The sequence below is a fragment of the Neopelma chrysocephalum genome, unplaced genomic scaffold (assembly GCF_003984885.1).
Source record: "Neopelma chrysocephalum unplaced genomic scaffold, ASM398488v2 Primary Assembly neopelma1_63, whole genome shotgun sequence".
NCBI classification, from domain to species: domain Eukaryota; kingdom Metazoa; phylum Chordata; class Aves; order Passeriformes; family Pipridae; genus Neopelma; species Neopelma chrysocephalum.
In genome coordinates this window covers 530,425-549,249 of record NW_020897720.1, presented here as the reverse complement: position 1 = coordinate 549,249, position 18,825 = coordinate 530,425, and the positions used below count along the sequence as shown (strand labels likewise).

The 18,825-nt window shown below is 51.7% G+C and overlaps 1 protein-coding gene across 3 annotated transcripts in view; it reads left to right on the top strand.

The window, feature by feature from the left end:
• PSD2 (pleckstrin and Sec7 domain containing 2) overlaps window positions 1–18,825 on the top strand; it is an 87,543-nt gene that overhangs the window by 19,827 nt on the left and 48,891 nt on the right. For 2 of the 3 annotated variants that reach the window (XM_027682693.1, XM_027682694.1), the window contains exon 1: window positions 333–507. The exons of the other annotated variant lie outside the window; for it this stretch is intronic. The gene's annotated coding sequence lies outside the window, so the exon portion shown is untranslated. Of the gene's footprint in view, window positions 1–332; window positions 508–18,825 lie in introns of those variants that run through there. 3 annotated transcript variants of the gene reach the window in all.

Below are 18,825 nucleotides of genomic sequence, written 5' to 3'. Positions count from 1 at the left end.
TTGCTGGCAGGAAGCAGACCAGTCCCTTAGCACTCTGCAGGTGTGTGTGGTGGGGGGACAAGCCGCAGCACTCCGGGGATATCCCTGGCAGCTCCTGCCTGGCGAGCAGAGCCTCCCAGCCAGCAGCAGGTCTGCTCCTGCCAGGGGCTCTGCCGGGGGCTTCGCCAGCAAGGGCTTTATTCCATCCTTTCCCCGGTCCATTCACCATGCCTCCTGCCTCCTCCCCCTCTCCCCGTCCCCTCCCACCCTGCCTGCTGGATCCCCAGCAGTCTCTTGACACCTTGGGGGAAGGCTGGGAGGTGTAACCATCGCCAGCGAGCGAGCGAGGGAGAGCAGGAGAGGAGGGAGAAGGAAGCCAATAACAGGGAGGTCTAGGAAGGTGGTGGAGGGGGAGGGACGGGGCCACTCCTCCATCGGTGGGACTGCAGATTATTTTGCATGGATTGTTGAAGAGAAAAGGGAGCTACATTTGTGAAGGGACCAAAAATTAAACAGCTCATTGCTCGGGTAAGTGCTCCCCTGCTCTCATTGTCGTGCCGTACATCGATCCCCCCTCCTATTTTGCTTAGTTCTGTAGGGTTTGATTCTTATTAGGATTATTTGATGCATCAGCTGTATGCTTCAGTTGCTGGAGACTGAACCTCCCCGTACATGTGTGTGTGTGTGTGTGTGTGTGTGTGTGTGAAGATGCCCATTCTCTGGATATACGTTGACACATTTTTCCAGCCCTCAGTGTGGTGTCTCGTTTGCAATGTTACCCTAAAGCGTGCCGTACACACACACACACACAAATGGTGTTTGCTGTCCCTGCCTTAAAAATCCACTCATCCACGCAATTATTGAAGCTGAAAATTTAAGGGGGGGTGGGGGAGGCTCTGAAATCACAGTCCTCATTGGTAGGGGGGCTACTTCTCTTTATCCTGAGCCTGACACGGTCAGTATTATGTTTTATAACAAAGCTACATTTAAAGATCAATTCGGCAGTGGTTATTGCATCCAAATTACATGGTTGTCATGGAGATGGTACAGAGAAGCTGAAGTGATATGACTGCATCTGGACTGGAGTGGGGCTTCGCCGCCGAGTGAGATCCTGCCTTTGCCTCCCGTGTCTTTTTGTCTCTGCTGGGTTACAATTTCTTTTAATCTTGAATGAAGCGGTACCGTATTAGGGGATTTAGAGGTCGAGCTGCTGGGAAGGGGGTGTGTTACCCCCGCTCAGCGCTGTGTTATTATCGTAATTGTTCCATTAGCATCCGCGTCTCCCTGAATTTCTTCCACGAGTCTGGGGAGGAGGAAGGCGTGAGAAGGACAGAGAGTTTTCCGAGCACAGCTAAGGCTGGGAGTACTTTCCAAAAAGGTGCCTGCCATGCCCACACCTCCCTGCCGGCTCCCACACCTTGGGGGACAAAAGGGAAAAGGATGCTCTGGTTTTAGCCATGTTTATCTTCCATTTTGCTGCCTCAACTTTGTGGATACAGGGAGCCACTCACCTGCTTGTCACTGTGTCAGGGGAATGGCATTTATTTTTTTTTTGTTATTATATTTGTTTGCTTTGCAACTGGTAATATGGATGTGTTGGCAGTTGGGAAAGAAAATCCATAATTTATGAGAATGAAATTTTTCCTGCCTAAGGCTAGCTGGAATACAAAGAGTATATCTGTGGGAAGGGCATGTTATATGTTACAGATGTGTATTTCTCTAGCAACTGGGAGTAAATCTCACTATTGTGCTCATCTTCATTATTTTGGGTGTTAGGCTGGCTTTAGTCAATATTTAATCTAAGCTCATTGTGTGCTCACACAATAAACGTGCAATTTGGAGCCTAACTTTACATCTCTAAAATGCTTTGGGAATGCATGTGGCATTGTCTCCATAAATGCAATTTCACCCTTTTCTGTGAGACCAAGCCTATTGTGGGGATGTAAATATAGTAAAAGGCACTGGTGGAAGCAAGCCCATCAGAACGGCAGTGTTTCTCTAATTGTATCACTAAACATAAGACAGAATTAATTACTAGGATAAACAGAGCTTTGTAGCTGTTGGATCAGGATAATATTTGCATGGAGTTCCAGGCCTGCATTATAGTAGCTGGTATTATGGCTTAAATTCCCCCCATGCCAGTAGATAATGTCTTTTAGCCAGGAGTGAAGCATATTATCATTAGATATTTTTGCATTAAAAATATGTTAAATCCCATGTCCTTGTCAAATTGTCCATTGCAAGTGCTCCAAAGTGTGTGATTCAGCTAGGATTTTCCTTAACGTGATTTTTCCTGTACAAGTCCAGGCAAACAATGGATAAAGTCTTAAAGTGGGCGGCCGAGCCCAGAGGGGAAGTCAGAGAGATGGCTGATTCACAAAATGGATGGTCCTCGTTTTGTGTCCTTTTCCCCCCTAAAAGTTAGGCACAAGTGGAGTTGAAGTAGGTGGTTTTCCCTGGAGGCACCCCTGGATCTGTGAGCCTGGAAGCCGAGTAGTTCCGAATTAATACCGAGTTTCCTCCTGTCTCAGTGTGTTACCACTCTTCAGCCTACCCCAGGACATGGCTGGATTATTCTCTGGGGAAACTGAGGCTTGGGGTGGCCTCAAAGTGACTTTGCCAAGGTGACAGCAGCAGTGTTGGGCAGGGGATGCAGGAGCTCTGCCAGGACACCCCTGCCTGTGCCCACCAGGGCTGTTCAGTGCCTGGATGGTGCTGTCCTGCTTGCAGGGGCGGTGGGGAGCTGAGGATGGGAAGCAGTAACACCAGTTTGTGGTGACTGGGTGGATGGGGTGAGGGTGTGCTTTGCTGAGGCCGCTCACGAGAGCTTCACAGCACATGGCAAGAGAGAGCCAGGCAGTTTTAGACCAGTTCCTGAGGTGCCCAAGATGAGGACATGCTTTTCTGACCCCAGGGTGACTGAAATGAAGCCCCTTTGGTGCCCTCATCATGTGGCCCATCATGTGGCTCTTCACACAGAGTTGGACACTTGGCAGGAGGTACCTGCCTCATTTCTCCTCATGGCTGCACCCAGCTCTGAGTGTGAGGCCTTCACAGGTGTCTTGGCTTTCTGCTCTCCCTCTGGTGCTGCTCACCCCTCATCTCCCTGCTGCAATACCCTGTATTGCTCTTCTGGGCTTCAGCTTACAGTACCATCCCTTCTCTCCATCCCATCACCCAACACCTTTTTGTCCCCTTCCTCCACGGGTTTTTCCATCAGTGAAGATCCCTCCATCCAGCATTGCCACAAGCTTCTGTGCCATGGTTTGTGCCAGGGACACACAGCCCTGGGTAAATCAGGCCACTGTGTCAAAGGGACTGAAGTGCAAAGTCTCCTTTGAAGTCTGGAGTTGTCCCGTGTGGTGTCCGCGGTTCTGCCCAAAGCTGGAGCTGTTACTTGTTGCCAGAAGGAGATGGAATCCCCTGATCAGCTCAGGCATCTCTGTGTGGCCCTGTTGACTTGCACAAGTTGGTGGCGTTGCCAGGAGGATGTTCCCTGGGCTGGAAGGGAGCTGTGGCTACTGCCAGGGAAGTGCTGGCCATGGGCAGAGCGATTGCTGCTGATGGAACAGCTTGCTTGGAGGTTGTGTGTGAGCAGCCCCTGGAGTGGGTGATCTGCTGATGTAAGTGGCCACATCTCTTGCAGTTGCTGCTGCTCTGCTGCCTCACAGCCTCTGCTGTGGACACACCTCTTTGTACCAGATTTGCTGGGGATGGAAACATCCTCCTTGCCCTTTCAGCAGGGATGTGCTGGGACAGGGTCCATGGCAGGCTCAGTGCACTGAGCCTCAGTGGTCAGATGGACCCATATTAATGGTGCAGTGGTGTTGTCTGCACAGGAGGCTCGTGGCATTTATCTGTGGTGGTTATGGTGCAGGAATTGTAGGTGAGAAGGGTGGGATCAGTTCTGCCTCCCTCCCTCATTTCCTGTGACCCTGGGGAGGTGACTGGCAGGATGGGCTCATGGGGGAGAGGCGCCTGTCCGAGCTGGGCAGTAACCACCTCACCCTTCGTCCTTACTGCTGTCCCTTTGTCTTCCTGCAGGAGCTCCAGGAGATGAGTGGCTTAGATGTTCAGGGAGGCCCTTCCCTGCAGCCCATAACCTGGCCTTCCTGACCCTGGGCAGCTCCTAGCTCTGCTCAAGTCCCAGGTAGGGACACTAGTGATTCCTCCTTTAGAGACAATGCTGTTCCCATCACTGGATCAGTCCCAGTTCTCCCTTACTTGCACCAGGCAGGGCTAGAGAGCATAAGAGCCACAGGAAGACTGAGCAGAGGTGGTGCAGCTGAGCCTGAGCCCCTTCTTGTGTTCTCCATGCTTTTTCTGGGCTGCAGGCTTCAGCCTGGCACTGGGCACAGGGTTTGTCACTCACCTCTTCACTGCTTTTATGTCCTCCACTCCTTCCTCTTCCTCCTCTCATCACCTCACATACTTTCCTCAAGGTTTCTCAGCTCTGTGGTTTTTCAGTCAGTCTTGAAGGGCCTGACTGGTGGCTGTGGAGGAGGCAGGGCTGGCAGGTTGTTTGAAGGACCAGTGTGTCCCCATGTCTGGCACAGGAGTCATGCTCACACCGGGTCCCAGAGGAGGAGGCCACACCTGAAGGGATCCTCCCAGAGCTGCTCTGAGGGCTCCTATGTGAGCTGGTCAGGGTGTCACCTCTGTGGTACCACCAGCCTTGCTTCATCTCCTCCTCCATCCTCTTGTTCCCTGAGGCAGCCTGGGTGGCTCCCAGCGAAGGTGGTGTTGGTGGGATGCCCTGACATTGCCAGCTGCCTTGAGACACAGGGGCAGGGAAGGGGCAAGGTTTCCTGTCAAGCAGGATGAGCACAGGATTCATCTGAGGATTTTCTACCTTCCTCTACATCATGGAACATGTTCTGGTCCAAGGATCATCTCCCAAAACCCACTATGGCAAAGCAGAGGTCCACTGGTTTTGTATCTCCTGCTGCCCAGCTCAGACACCTCCACATCACGGAGACCCCCAGTGTCTCCCGCAGCTTTCAGTGTGATGTGAGCATGGCAGGGAGAGCACTGGGGACAGGATCCCTCTGTGACAGAAGTGTTTTGTGGACTGGGGGGCTCACAGCTGGATTTGGTGTCTTGTGCAGTCATTGCCCATCCTGTGTCCCCCTGCGGGCCCTGCAGCTGAGCCCCTCGTCTCTCTGTGGCCTTTCTGTGGCTCTGTGATGGAGAACTGAACTCCCCCTCAACAGACAAAACCTGCAGCTCTGCACTAGGGGAGCAAATCCCAATGATGTCCCTTTTTGGGGGGTTGGAAGCATGAGCTCTCCTGTTTAGCATTGAGCAGGAAGACCTACCTCAGACCCAGGTGACTGCTACACTTACAGTTCACTAACTGAACTGAAAAGCCCAGGGAAAATGATGTGAGCTCAGCTTCTCCTCCCCCATGTGTAGTTGTCTCTGTATTATTTTCTTGATATGAAAAAACAAATATGACCCAAATATCTTCTTCTTTTAAATCCTTAAAAAATTGTAAGATTGCAGAGAAATGCTGTAATACCAAACTAAATTGAAGGGTGGCTTTTTTTGTTTTCTGTATTTGTTTACATGCTCCAAAGTCCAAGCGTAAAGCTCAGTTCTTGCAACTTTTTAATTTTTTTTTTTACACTTTGGTTATTTTTTTTTCAAATCCACCTCTTCAGTGCTTGCAGCACAAATGCATCACAACTCTGGGTAAGGTTTAGCTGACCTGTAATCACAATTTTTGGCCACTGAACAATTTTTCCAAAAAATTTCACACGGTTCTGGGCAAGATCCTCATAGAGGTGGAGAGGGAGCTCCCTGTGGTATCTTCCCACCTCCTTGCAGCACCTGATCCAGACCTGGATGGTCCACTCACAGGGATCTCTGCCCACTCTGTGCACGACCACTTGGTATTGGCTGGTGCTGAACACAGGGTGGTCCTGGTCTAGTAGAAGGTGTCCCTACCCATGGCAGGGAGTTGGAACTAGATGATCTTTAACCTTCCAACCCAACCCATTCCAGGATTCTGTGGCACCTTCTCCAGGTCACCCTCAGCCTCTCCCCATTGCACGCCCTGGCACCTCCAGGAGCATTTGGACAATGCTCTCAGGCACAGGGTGGGATTGTTGGGGTGCCCTGTGCAGGGCCAGGAGTTGGATTCTATGATCCTTGTGTGTCCCTTCCAGCTCAGGATATTCCATGAAAGATGGATTTTGCAGACTTGGACGAGGCCTGCCCCAAGGCACCGCTCCCAAGGCTGAGCTTACCTTCCATGGGCTCTGCTCCTGGCAGGCTCTGCACATTTCTCCTCAAATGGGCACTGGTACCCAGCCAGTGGGAGTGGATGGAGGTGGACTGGGCCCCTGGTGTTTTGGGCACTTCTTAGGAACAAAAGCAACAAGGATATGGATGCAGCCTGCCCAAGCAGGACACAGGCATGGGGAGAACAGAAAGGGTCTCTGTCCAGAAGGGGATACACCGTGCAGGGGGATTCTGCTAAATTAAAAATATATATTTGTCTTTGCTGATACAACAGAAGCTATGGGAGCAGGCAAGAGGAAAGCGAGAAAGCTTTATTTAATTAGATTATGAGGCCCCAAAGGCTTCAGACTCATAAAAAAAATGAATTGATTTTTGTAATTGAGGATGGGGTTTTTGCCAAGTGCTGCTTTAATGAGTATTTAGGTTTTTGCCTCCTAAGTTAGCAGCACCAGGCAAGGGCAGCTATTGAGCCACTACTCACCAGAGTCCTGAGCTTGGAAACAGGAGCTGACTGTCTGCAGCTGGGAGTGTTAACCTGCCTTTCGAGGAAAGGACATCCTTTCAAGGCTGTTTATCCAGGTCTCTTGGTGTTGTCTCAACATTAAAGCTCCCTCTCTTCCCCAGGTCCCAGGAGGCAGCTCTCTCCATTGCCTGGGTGTGGAAACTGAGGCAGCAGAAAATCATGGGGTTGTTTTCCCTCCCAGCAGTAGAGGGAATTAATTTGCAGCAGCAGCTGAGGCAGTTTCCTTTGGTGGCTCCTTCCTAGGGGCTGGTGGGACAAGTGTGTGGCCCATGGTCTGATGGTGACCTTTGCTGTGGTCTGATGGTGACTTTTGCCACCTTTGAGGTGGGCTGGGGTGGGCTCTTGGGGTGGGTTGAGGGTCCCAAGCCTGAAGGCTCGACTCTGTTAGTGTGCAGTGTCCTTTCCTCTCCATCCCTGCCCCTGCCGGGGGTGTGTTGGTGGGGCTGGGGGTGGTGGGGCTCTGGTCACCTGCACAGGAGCTGTTGCTATGGTGAGACTCCTTCTGCAGCCCCCCTATGTCTTGATGACCTTCTCTGCTTTTTCCCACCCTGAGAAATGAACCCTGCAAGGCACTGAAAGCCTTTGCTAATCATTTATTAGCCCTTTATTTACAAATGTGCTTTGTAATAAAGGCTGACCTTTTCCTTTGCATCTCTCCTCCTCTCTGTTGAGTGGTCCTGGCTGTTGGCTGCTCCTCACAGGCAGCTGCCAGCCCCCAGAACAGCATCCATGGAGTTCATCCTGCACCACCTCTGCCTGGGATGGTGCCCGTGTGCTGCTCCTGCAGGTGATCCCCAGAGGCCACACTGTGCACAGCACCTGAGCACCGTGGGACCTGCCTCTGGCACAGCACCTCGTAGTGGGAGCCACAGGACACCAGGGTGGGCATTGTCCCTCACCCTAAACCATAAGACTGGAAAGAGCAAGAGATTTTTATTCCTGCCTTTTGGACCTGCCTCCTTTAGCCAATACAGGCTTCCTCTAAAGTATTTTTATTTTTGCATGCAAGAATGGGGAGAGCTGGGTGTTCAGAGGTGGCTTCAGGAAGCCTGGATTTCCTGTGTGTCCACAGTGTGAGAGCTGGGATAGTGTCAAGAGGAGCTGACTCCACAGTGCCTGGTGGGAGTGTTGGCCCAGTGGTGCCTGGGGACCAGGAGCAGAGTAACAACCCCAGGTGAAACTCAGGAGGTTTGGATGTGCAGGATCACAGCGGGACCACAGCATGATAGCAACACCTAAAATGCAGACGTGTTACTATTAGTGCCATCAGAAGGCAGAAAGAGAAGGCCACAAAATTACAGCAGCTCCTGGCAGATGTAGGGGATGATCCTATAGCAGAAGCCTGTGCTTTAGTGGCCTGGGTGTTTTCTGTAAGCAAAATCAGAAGGGAAAGGGGGGTCCTCTGCTCTCCAGATAAGAGCAAACTGCAAGGAGTGCACCCTGGGGACAGTGTCCCTTTAATTTTGCACGCTGTAAAAATCAGAGATGCCCAGTCCCAGACACACGATGTGCAGTTTGCACTCTAGTCTGGGGCTGTGTCCCCCGCAGCAGTCCCGGCTGCCACTCCTCGTGTGCCACTATGTCATTGGGTCACTGCTGAACCAGGCTGAGCAGCATTCAGCTCCTGAACCCGTATTTCATCTTTACAGCACACTTCATTCTGGCAGGCCCCTCTGGCCTCTCTGTGCATCACTGAAGCCTCAGTCCAGAATGTAATTCATCAGTTCCTGAAGTCATTGTCTGATGCCCAAATGTAATGATGTCTAAGGAGCAGGAGAAAAGCCCTGAGAACACCTAAAAAAAGAGGCAAAATGACCTAATGCAGCCTGGTGTACCCTTGTCACAAGATCTAGTGCAGGGCATCTTGCACACCGGGAGGTTGGGAGAGCCCCGTGGTCCCAGAGCAGGTGTAGTTAAACAGTGCACTGTCCTGGAGCAATTACATCAGCCTGATGGTGCTTTTTGCTCTTCTTATAGTTCCCCTGAGGAGAAGCAGCATCCTTGTCTCTATAAAGCACCTTTACATCAGTTTAAGAGTGTGTCTGTTAGAGGCTGACTCCTTCATGAGGGAAATCCCGCTCCTATTGACTTGGTTATCCAGCACATCCATTAAGGGCAGACCAAACCTCTGCCCAGGAGCTGCAAAATGGCTCCACCAGGGTTTCAGTTGCACTCTCTGGGCAACTTGCTCAGTTTTCAAACCGAGTCAGCTTCAACATTTCATGGTGCTCAGAGCCATCCGTGCTCAGGGCAGGCAGTTCAGGTCCCTGAGTTGACCCCCCAGAGGTGGTCAGCAGTGCTGGGCAGGAGAGCCGTGTGCTCCTCCTGGGTGTCTGCACCAGAAACATCAGTGGCTGCGGCTGCTGTCCCAGGCTGGGGGGTCCAGTCAGAGAGCAGCAGAGTGTACTCTTCTGGTTGTAACACAGGCTTCTAATGCACATCAGATGCAGCCTTTCTGCTGACTGAACCCTGGGGGCTGAGCTCAGCTGGAGATGTCTACATTCGAGCAAGCTGAGTCCCCCTCAAAGTGCTTTTCCGTGTATTCAAGCAAGTTCTGGTATATCCAAGTTCTGACTAGCATCTCCTGTTAAAGATAATGAGAACTTGCCACATCCTAACAGAGCAGTGAAATCCTGCTTTTCTTTTAGTGGTTCCATCCCAGTCTGTGAGTTCTGAGAATAAATAAGCAATTATATTTTCAGCCATGTCATTGAGTCTCTGCACCCTGCAGACTCCGGGCTGGGAGACTGAGGGAGACAACACAGTACTGCACAGGTGTGATGGACACACCTAAAATGTAGGTGTGCCCCAGGTCTTTTTTTTCTTGAGTGAAAGATGCTGGAAAAAGGAGGGGGAGTGGTCGTGCTACCTGCAAAACACACACCCTTGGGAACAGAATGAGTGTGACTCCTCCAGCAGGGAAGAATGATGAACTGTCGGTGTCTCCTTGGTGTTCTAGAGCCAACAGGCAGTTTTCAGAAGTTCAGTGACCATCTCTTTGCCTCTGGAAGAGGAAGATCGACTTGGCCCCCACTTCCTTTATAGGCAATGTTTTGACAGGGAAGGTGGAATTTTTGGGCTAAACCACAGAAAAAATGGCCTGCTGAAGAATTAGTGAGCTTATAGGTGGAGTATTCACTAGGAAAAGGGCTGATGCTCACATCCCAGTCTGAGAGGACGTGCTTTTCCTGCAGCATTGTCCTGTCTGCTCCCCTGTCGTTGCTTCCTTTCTGCAGTTTGCCTCTTGCCTCCTGAATGTCTTAATTTGGTCCTGATGACGTCTTAAAGTCCCTTCAAATTAGATCTCATTCTCCCAGGCTGCTCCTTGCAGGTCCTCTGGGCAGACAGCTTTATGCCCAAGTGGAGCTGCTGACTTCAGTGGAATTGCCATGTTTCGTGCCCTGACACCCTGCAATGTTAGGCAGGGAAGTTCCAGCCTTGCTGGCTGTCAGCAAATCTTGGCTGAGTCTGTGTTTTCAAGCCAAATAAGTGCATCTCAGTCTCATTTGGGTGAGGGAAGCTGTTCTTCCTTTTCTTCTCCGAGATGAAAATAGAACATCCCCGCTGGTGTGACAGTTACCCAGCTGTTTGCTCATGGATGGTTCTCTTGCCTTGGGTCCAAAGTGGACACTGGTTGAAGCCATGTTAGGCTGTGCTTGCTGAAACCTGTTGGAGGGCTTAGTCCTACCTGGACAACCTCCTGGCTTTCTCCACCAGCCACTTCTGGATTTGATGCCTTCTGGGCATGAATGTCTTCATCAGTCATGATCTCTGCTACCCAGTCATGGGTGCCTTGTACCAATGCTCCTGGTTTGGAGCCCTGCTAGAAAGGCAAGGCTGACATGGTGGTATTCAGTAGCAGCCAAGAGTCTCGAGCCAGTTGTCTGTCTACACAGGATTCTCAATGACCTGAGGACCATTGTGGTGTTCTGCTGGGGCCTGGAGAGTGCAGGGCTGTGCTGGCAAGCAGGAAACGTGTTTGATTGATAGAGCAGGGAGAGCCCTTTGGAGACCAAAGGTGGTGTTGGGTCCAAGGTGGTGTTGGGTCGTGGGTTGGACTCGATGATCTCGGAGGTCTTTTCCAACCTAGTTGATTCTGTGACTCTGTGACCAGGGCTGAGTCTCTGCTGGGCAGAACAAGGACCATTCCTGTCTGCCAAGGGAGCCTAATCCCCTTCTTCGTAGAGAAGAGACTGAAGTTACACCTTTTTCTCTGGAGATGGTGCAGGGTGGAAATGCAGACCTTTTGAGGTGTCTGTAGGTGTGTATAATGAGATCCACAATGCTTGCTGTTCTCTTTCTCAAAGGAGGATCCTCTCCATCATCCTCCAGCTTCCAGACAGGGCTGTAATAGTCCCATTCACTCTAATGCCATCAGGTTGCTCCTGGTGGTTCCCTATGGGTGAAGGAGTGCTGTGTGGAGAGAAGGGAGATTTCACACACTAACTGACAAGTGAGGAGTTATCTGGTGTTGCAGGTTGCTGCACATCAGCTTTGGACACGACCAGCTGGCTCCAAAACAGCTGTATCTGATGTTAGCACCCACAAAAGTCTGTTTGCTGTCTTCCCACTCTCCTGGCAGGGTGGGGAGATGCTCAGGAAGACCTTGCTCCCTTCAGTGCTCACAGGGTCTCACTGAGCACCCAAGGAGCCCAGACCAGTGCCCAGCCATCTCTGCACATTCTGGGCATCTGGTGCTGCTGGTCCCTGTGTCCCTTGGGCTGGAGTCCATCTGTCTGCAAACAGCCTGTCTACCACCTTCTGTGGACAGAGCACCTCCATAAAAGTCTGGTGCCTCATCTCTGAGATTTATTGATAAATGGGTGCACGAAGGGAAGTTCACCTCCTTTCCAAAACTCCATTTCATTCTGCAATACTGGTCTCCATCACTCTGGATGTTTCTCCCAGTGAGCAAACAGGATGAACTCACCTGCTGCCTCCTGAATCTTGCTGAGGCGTTGCACAGGTTTGGTGTAGACAGACAGCGTGGCAGGAATTTCCTTTTCTGGGGTCTGAGTCAGCTGCCAGCCCTGTTGTATTATTTTGGGTACTGGGAGAATGTGGGGAGGGAGGATCAAAGCAAAGGGAGGCAAAAAGAAGGGAAGAAGGCTGTTTCCATTTATGGGTTATGAATAGCAGTTGCAGCTCTTGTGGATTTTTATGGAAGGTAACCCTGGCTGTGGGGAAAGCTGGGTTTCAATGAATTCATTTACAAGGTTGCATGGAACTGAGTGGAAAGGCCCCATGAACAGCCTGGTTTTGTAAAAAAACTACAGACAACCAGGAAAGAAGCCAAGTTTACAGCCACCTGAACTATAAAGCTCCCTCTCAAGAGAAGGTGAGCACCAGAGCAGGTAGGCACAGGTGAGGATGAAGCCAGCTCTGAGCTTAACCAAGAAAACCTGCTCTTCAGGGATAAGGTCTGCCTGGGAGAACCCTTTAAAAACTCCTGTCTTGAACAAGATGGACTGATCATGAGCTGTTGGTTCTGCTCTAAGGGTTTGAGCCACTGGGACCCACCTGTTACCCAGACAGGCATCCTGCTCTCAAGCTCTCTCCTCTGAGCTGTGGGAGCTGCATGAAGATGGGGTGCCAGGGCACAGAAAGCCTCTGCCCGTTTTCCCCACCTTTCCTCCCATGCCAGGGAAGGGATGATTGGGATCCTTTGGTATCCCTGTGACCTGCCTTTACAGCTGCAGGCTTTAGATCTGCACCACAGGCTCGTGCAGCAAACAACCACCTTGGACAGATCCACTTCTGTGGGGAGCATCATCCTGGAGAGGCAGGAACGACAGCCCTACTGGGAGCTACCCTTCTCCTTCTTCCCCCAGGATGCAGTAAAAACTTGCCCTCCTTTGCTGTTCCCTCTCTGGAGGCTCCTGGTTGTCTCTGAACCACAGGAGGATTCCTGTGAATTGCAGGTGTAATCCTTGGGGAGCCCTGCAAGGTCTCCAAGGGGGTCATGGTTTCCTTCTGCAGGAGTGAGGATCTAAGGGTCAGACAGACCCCACTGATTGCTGTAGGATCTTTGCCTCCCCATAGTCAAACCAGGAAGCCCTGAATGGTGTTTAAAGGAGCCTGTTCCGGGAGGATTACAGGCACAACACACTGCCTAGAACACAGGGATGTTCAGGTCTGTGTTCACCAGCCTTCTGGACCTTCCACCTCAAGCTCACACTTCTCCTGGGACACATAAGCTCACTGTCCCTGTGCTTTGGCCATTTTTTGTGGAGGCTTGAGCGACTCCTACCACCTCACCAAGATGGAAAGTGAGGGAGCAGTCACAGAGTCACAGAATCGCAGGGTGGGTCAGGTTGGAAGGGACCCACAGTGGGTCCAACCTGCTGCCCCAGCAGGGCCATCCTGGAGCACGTGGCACAGGATTGTGTCCAGATAGTTCTGGAATATCCCCAGTGAGGAGACTCCACACCCTGTCTGGGCAATCTGTTCAGGGCTCGGTCACCCAAACAGGAAAGTTCTTCCTCCTGTCCAGCTGGAACTTCCTGGGCATCAGTTCCTGCCCGTTCCTCTTTTGTGCCATTGCTGGGCCCCCCGAGCAGAGCCTGCTCCAGCCTCTGCCCCCTCCCTGCAGCCCCTGACACACCCTGGGGAGGGCCCCTCTCAGGCTCTGCTCTGGAGGCTGAACAGCCCCAGCTCCCTCAGCCTTTCCTGCTCCCAGAGATGCTCCATCCCTTCGGCATCTCCGCAGCCTGTGCTGGCCCCGCTCCAGGAGCTCCCTGTCCCTGCTGTCTCTCAGGAGAGCCTGGAACTGGACACAGTCCAGACTTTCACCCCCACAGGCTTGAGACTGTGACCCTGTTTTGCCTGTGAAGGGAACAGTCAGGTTTCATGATGCACACCCAGGGCTAGAGGAAGGCTCAGTGCACCAAATGCTGCGTAGCCAAGGTGTCAATATGAAGAAAGGAACATGCCAAAAATGCTAAATATGTTCTTTTATTTTCCCTTTTTGAGTAACTGCAGAAGAGTGCAAACAGCAAATCTGTTAAGGATTTTAAGACTCATTTTTATTGTTTTCTATAAGCAAAAACCTGCTGTTGTTTCCCCAAGATGAAGTTTAGCAGGAGTCGTTTAGATCTGAATGTGTCCTAATTGCTCTGGGGACTCTAATAAAAATTCAAAATAGGGAGCTACAGGATTTGGCTTCAAGAAAGAGGTATGTTCCATGCACAGTGATTTCTGATTACCCAAAGGCTCTTTTTTTAGCATGTGGCTGGTTTATTTTAGTCTGTGGGATATGTTTTATCCATGGCCTCTTTTCCACACTGGAAGTGAAGGATGCAGTTTAAACTGTCAGGGAACCACTGGGGCAGCATATTGTCCATGAGCAGTGGCCATCAGTCCCCCCAGGGCTCTGCAAAGCATGACTCTGGCATCAGTGAGTGCTCGTATGTCCTTGTTGAGCCACGTTTTCTCCCAGCCCAGGTGAGTGCTGGCATGTGGCATCACCCAGGCAGGAGAACCAGCACCTTGGCTCTGGCACGGGCAGGATGGCCCTGGTGGCTCCTACAGCACTGCACGGGCTCCTGTCGACCCCACGTCCCTCCCAGATGGCAAGGCTTGGGGATGTGGGTTGGAGTGGAGTACACAGACCTCCCCCCCATGGTGGCTGTCCAGCCTCTTCATGTCTGGAGCACATCTCTCACTCCCTCCAGCCTCAGGTCCCAGGTGAGGAGCACTGCTGCTCTACCAGGAATCCAGGAGCCAGAGAGCTACAGGCCTGAATGCTCTGCCTTGTCTCAGAAAGGCTGGGGCAAAGCAGGGAACTGAAAGATGGATTGGCTTTCTCAAGTTACAAGCCAAGATTGTAACCAAAAGTGCCAGGATTCCTCTTAGAGTACCCCAGGCTGGTGGAGCCCATCTGTATCTTCAGAGGGAAGGGCATCTCCATGGACCCATGGACACTGGAAGGAGGCACAGCCCCACCTGAACCTCTGAGCAGTCTCACACATCAACTCTCAGCTCTTAGACAGGATGGGCATTGTAGCCAGAGCTGATCTCCAGCAGATGCTGGAGGATCTCTTCTGGTGTGTCCAGCATCTTCTGGTGGGTCCAGCAGGTGCTGAGAGCACAGGGAAGGGCTTCATAGGGTAGTGTCAAAAGTGACATGGTCAGAGGAACAGTAAGGGGAGAAGAGAGACCATCCCTCAAGCTCTTCCCACTTTTGTCTTTATCCTGCCTTGGAGTAGCACCTCAGATAATCAGTGAGTGGCTGAAGGCCCAGCCCAGCCCTCAGAGCCTGGTCTGCAGCAGAAATGTTGCAGGTGAGTTAGAGTTTGGTGTCATGAGGGAGGGACTCCTCTACAGATGTACAGAACAGTTTGGTGCTGGGTAAATCTTTGCTGTGCCCACGTCTTGAGTTCACTATGCAGCCCTGCTTTTCCTCTCTCCAGACTGTAACAGAGTGGTAGAAGTAATGGAGTTAGAGAAAATCCAAAAAAGGTTGTCACAATAGTCAAGGGGGTGGCGAAGCTGTTGCTGTCTTCTGAGAACAGGCTAAGAAGGCAGGGACTACAATCTGAAGAGGAGAAGCTGAGAGATGATATGATGGAGGTCTTCAAAATCATATAAAAACAAGCCCATGGGAGAAATAAATGAGGATTTTCACAATGAGGATGGTAAAAGGTTTTTATTTTCAGCCGTGTTGAAAGGGCAGAGGTCAAAGCAGAGACATCAGAAGGAGTAAAGGTACTTCAAAAAGAAGAACCATGGCTGTGATCTCTCCATCTCTCTACAGGGTTGCCTTCTGAAAGAAACCTCATGGTGTCCATGTGCACTCCCTCTGCCCAGGGTAATGTGTGACATGTGTGTTTTATAAATTCATTGGTGAGTCAGGTCATAAAAGCACATCCATTCCTGTTCTCCAGCCACGTTATGGATGAGATCTGCAGCCTGTACATCAAATAGCTGTTCCTGCTCAGAGGGGACGGCAACTCGGAGCATGTGGTCTATCCCAGCAGAGGATATCACTGGAGATGGTTTAACCCAAGGAGTTCAAGGGCTCTCTACAACAAGAATGACCAAGAGAACTTTTAATCTCTTAATAATTCCCAAGGCAGATGCCCAGAAAACCAGATCTGGCTCATTAATGTTTCCCTCTCTAAGCAGAGCAGAGGGAGTTGTGGCAGGCTGGCTGAGTCAGATGGGGATGTGGCCCAGCTGTAGCTGCTGTGTTGGTGGTGGCTGCATGTCTCCATAGCATGGATCATGTCAAGGAAAAGGGCTAAGCACCAAACATCTGCCTGTCGTGTCTTTCTGCTGAAAGCTGCCACCAAAAATTGCTTCTCGTTCATGCAAAAAGAGGATGGAAGGAGTCTTTTAGAAATTATGATCTCGAGAAATCTTTGCAATGGCCTGGAACAAGGTCCTGGGGCACAGAGAGCCCCACAGAGGTCTGCATTTCGTGGTGGTCAGCAAATGAGGTGTGAAGGGGTGTCTTCCACCCCGGGGATAAAATTGACTTAGAAAGAGCAGGATTAGGGGTTCCTGACCTGGTTGTCTGAGTGTGTGGGACTGGGGTTCCCTCAGAGGATGGAGATCCTGAGATGCTCCTGGTGTGTGTGTGCTTTATTCACATCACACTGAGCAAATCCCATCCTGTGGGGTTTTCTCCGGCTGAGGAAGCTGTTCCCAGCCTCTGCCTGCAGCACCATGAGGCAGAGCTGAGCCTGGGCTGGAGCAACCCCAGGCCAATGTCAGTGAAGGTCAAGTGAGTGTGGGGCTGTGTTAGCAAGGGCACAGCCAGCAGCTGGAGCCAAGAGCGATCCTCGCTGTCCAGGGCTTGTGAGTCCACAATTACACTCCATGTTGGTGTTGGACCTCCAATTCATCACAGAAATACACAAACAGAAGCTTGGATTGGATGTGCCTCCAGGTGTCTGCATGGACTCACAAGACCAAGAGGCTGGTGGCGCCTGAGTGGCAGCACAGACTTCTTCTGTCTTCCCCTTCATGGCAGCCTGCAACTCTGTGCACCACGAGAAAATGTGCTAAGAACACTCACAAGAACTGTCTCATCCCTGTTAGCACCAGGAATGCTGCCAGAGGACTTGGAACAGGACCACAACTGCCCTTCTCAGCACTGCCCCCACCTTAGGTCAGCAGAGCATGGTGATGTTCTGGGTGAGACCTTCTGCTACAATTTTACTGAAAAACCCAGAAGAGTCAGTCCTGCTCTGCCCTCCCTGCATCTCCCAAGGCTGCACACAAGCAGGTGGAAGGTCCCAGAGTCCTCCTTCCTCTGGAAACTGCACTCCAGCACATCCCAAAGCATGGTAGCCTGCTTTGCCACCCCTTCCTTTCCTGACGCCCCCACTGCTCCCTTCCTGATGACTGATCTGACTCTGAGGTTTTGTGATGAGCAGAATTTTCCTTGTCCTTCACTCACAGGAGCCACATCCTGTGCCTTCCTCCTCTGTGTCATCCCTGTGCCTCCTCCTCACCCCCTGGACATCTTGTGGTACCAGGGTGAGGACAGACAGAACATCTCTGCTATGAAGAAAGTCTGAGAGAATTGGGATTGTTCAGCCTGGAGAGGAGAAGGCCCCAGGGAGACCTGAGAGCCCCTTCCAGTGCCTAAAAGGGCTCCAAGAGAGCTGGAGAGAGACTTTTCACAAGGGCATGGAGTGACAGGACAAAGGGGAATGGCTTCCCACTGCCAGAGGGCAGGGTTAGATGGAATATTGGGAAGGAATTCTTCCCTGTGAGGGTGGTGAGGCCCTGGCACAGGTTGCCCACAGAAGCTGTGGCTGCCCCATCCCTGGAAGTGTCCAAGGCTGGTTGGATGGGGCTTAGAGCAACCTGGGCTAGTGGAAGGTGTCCCTGCCCATGGCAGGGGGGTGGAACTGGATGGTCTCTTCCAACCCAAACCATTCTATGATTCTATCTTCACCAAGCCAGAGGGAATGGGATGCAGGGCAGCAAGGAAAAGCAAGGCTGCTGCAGGAAGCAGCCCAGCTCAGCATGAGCTTGAGGAAAAGCTCATGCTCGACTAAGCAGCAGGATTCTTCTCCAAGCCTTCCTGTGTTGCAGCAGCCAAGTGGTTACACAAAACTGAAGTGGGAGCCCTTCCAGTTCCGAACGCAGGGAAGAAAATTAAAAATAAATCATTTCCCACCAGCCATTCAGTTTCAACAAAAGCTGGGAGACTTCCAGAGCCAGTCCCTGAAAGAGCTGCTGTGTGGTTTCCAACCCCTCACACAATCAGGGCAAACTTTGCTGCATCTCTGCCCGGCCTCTTTGGGACTGGTGCTCCCTGCAGTGGATGCCTGCCCGGCTTCGCTGCCCCCGCTGCAAATCCAGCCACAGTGGGATGGGGTATTTCTGCTCTCCATCGCTCCCAACCAGCCCTGCCCTGTCTCCCTGTGGTCCAGGGGCTGTGCAAGACCTGGGGCTGGAGCAGGGAGCCGGTGGCTGTCCTGCAGTGCTACCCTGTGGCACTGAGCACAAGTGGTGAGCTGGCGTTGCTGGGATTCTGATAAATGAAGCCAGTTGTAGTTGCCTTGCTTGGGTCTGGCCTGCAAGAGAGGGCAGCATCGAAGTCCACAGGGATGGGGTCCTCCATCCCTTCAGCTTCTGTCCCATCTCTCCCACCAGGCCCCAGCTCTGGGGAAGGGGATGAAAAGCCCATGGTTAGAAATGGATCATGGATGCCTTGGCTTCCCTTAGCATCTCCTACAGCAATAACAGCCTCTTTCTAGCATGAATCCATGTTCTTCTGCTTATGTGGGCCAGAGCTGGTCTGGTCCAAATCAGGGAGCTCCTGCTTAACAAACCTCTACAGCTCAGCAGGGCCACAGTAGCCATCATTGTGACTAGTCCTGCCTGGAATATATGCCAGGTCATTCCCTTTTCTTTCCAGAGCCCTTTTTTATGCGCTAACCCATGTAACATTTGCAGGAGGCTGGGAACAGTGGACATGAAAGGGCTGCCCACCCTACCCACAGGACCTGGGGAAGCAGCAGTGACTTGAGAGGGTGCCTGAGCCTGCAGAAAGGACAAGACTTGTGAAAATCCACTGTTGGGAACCCACATATCACCTTCTAGCCCTTACCTGCATT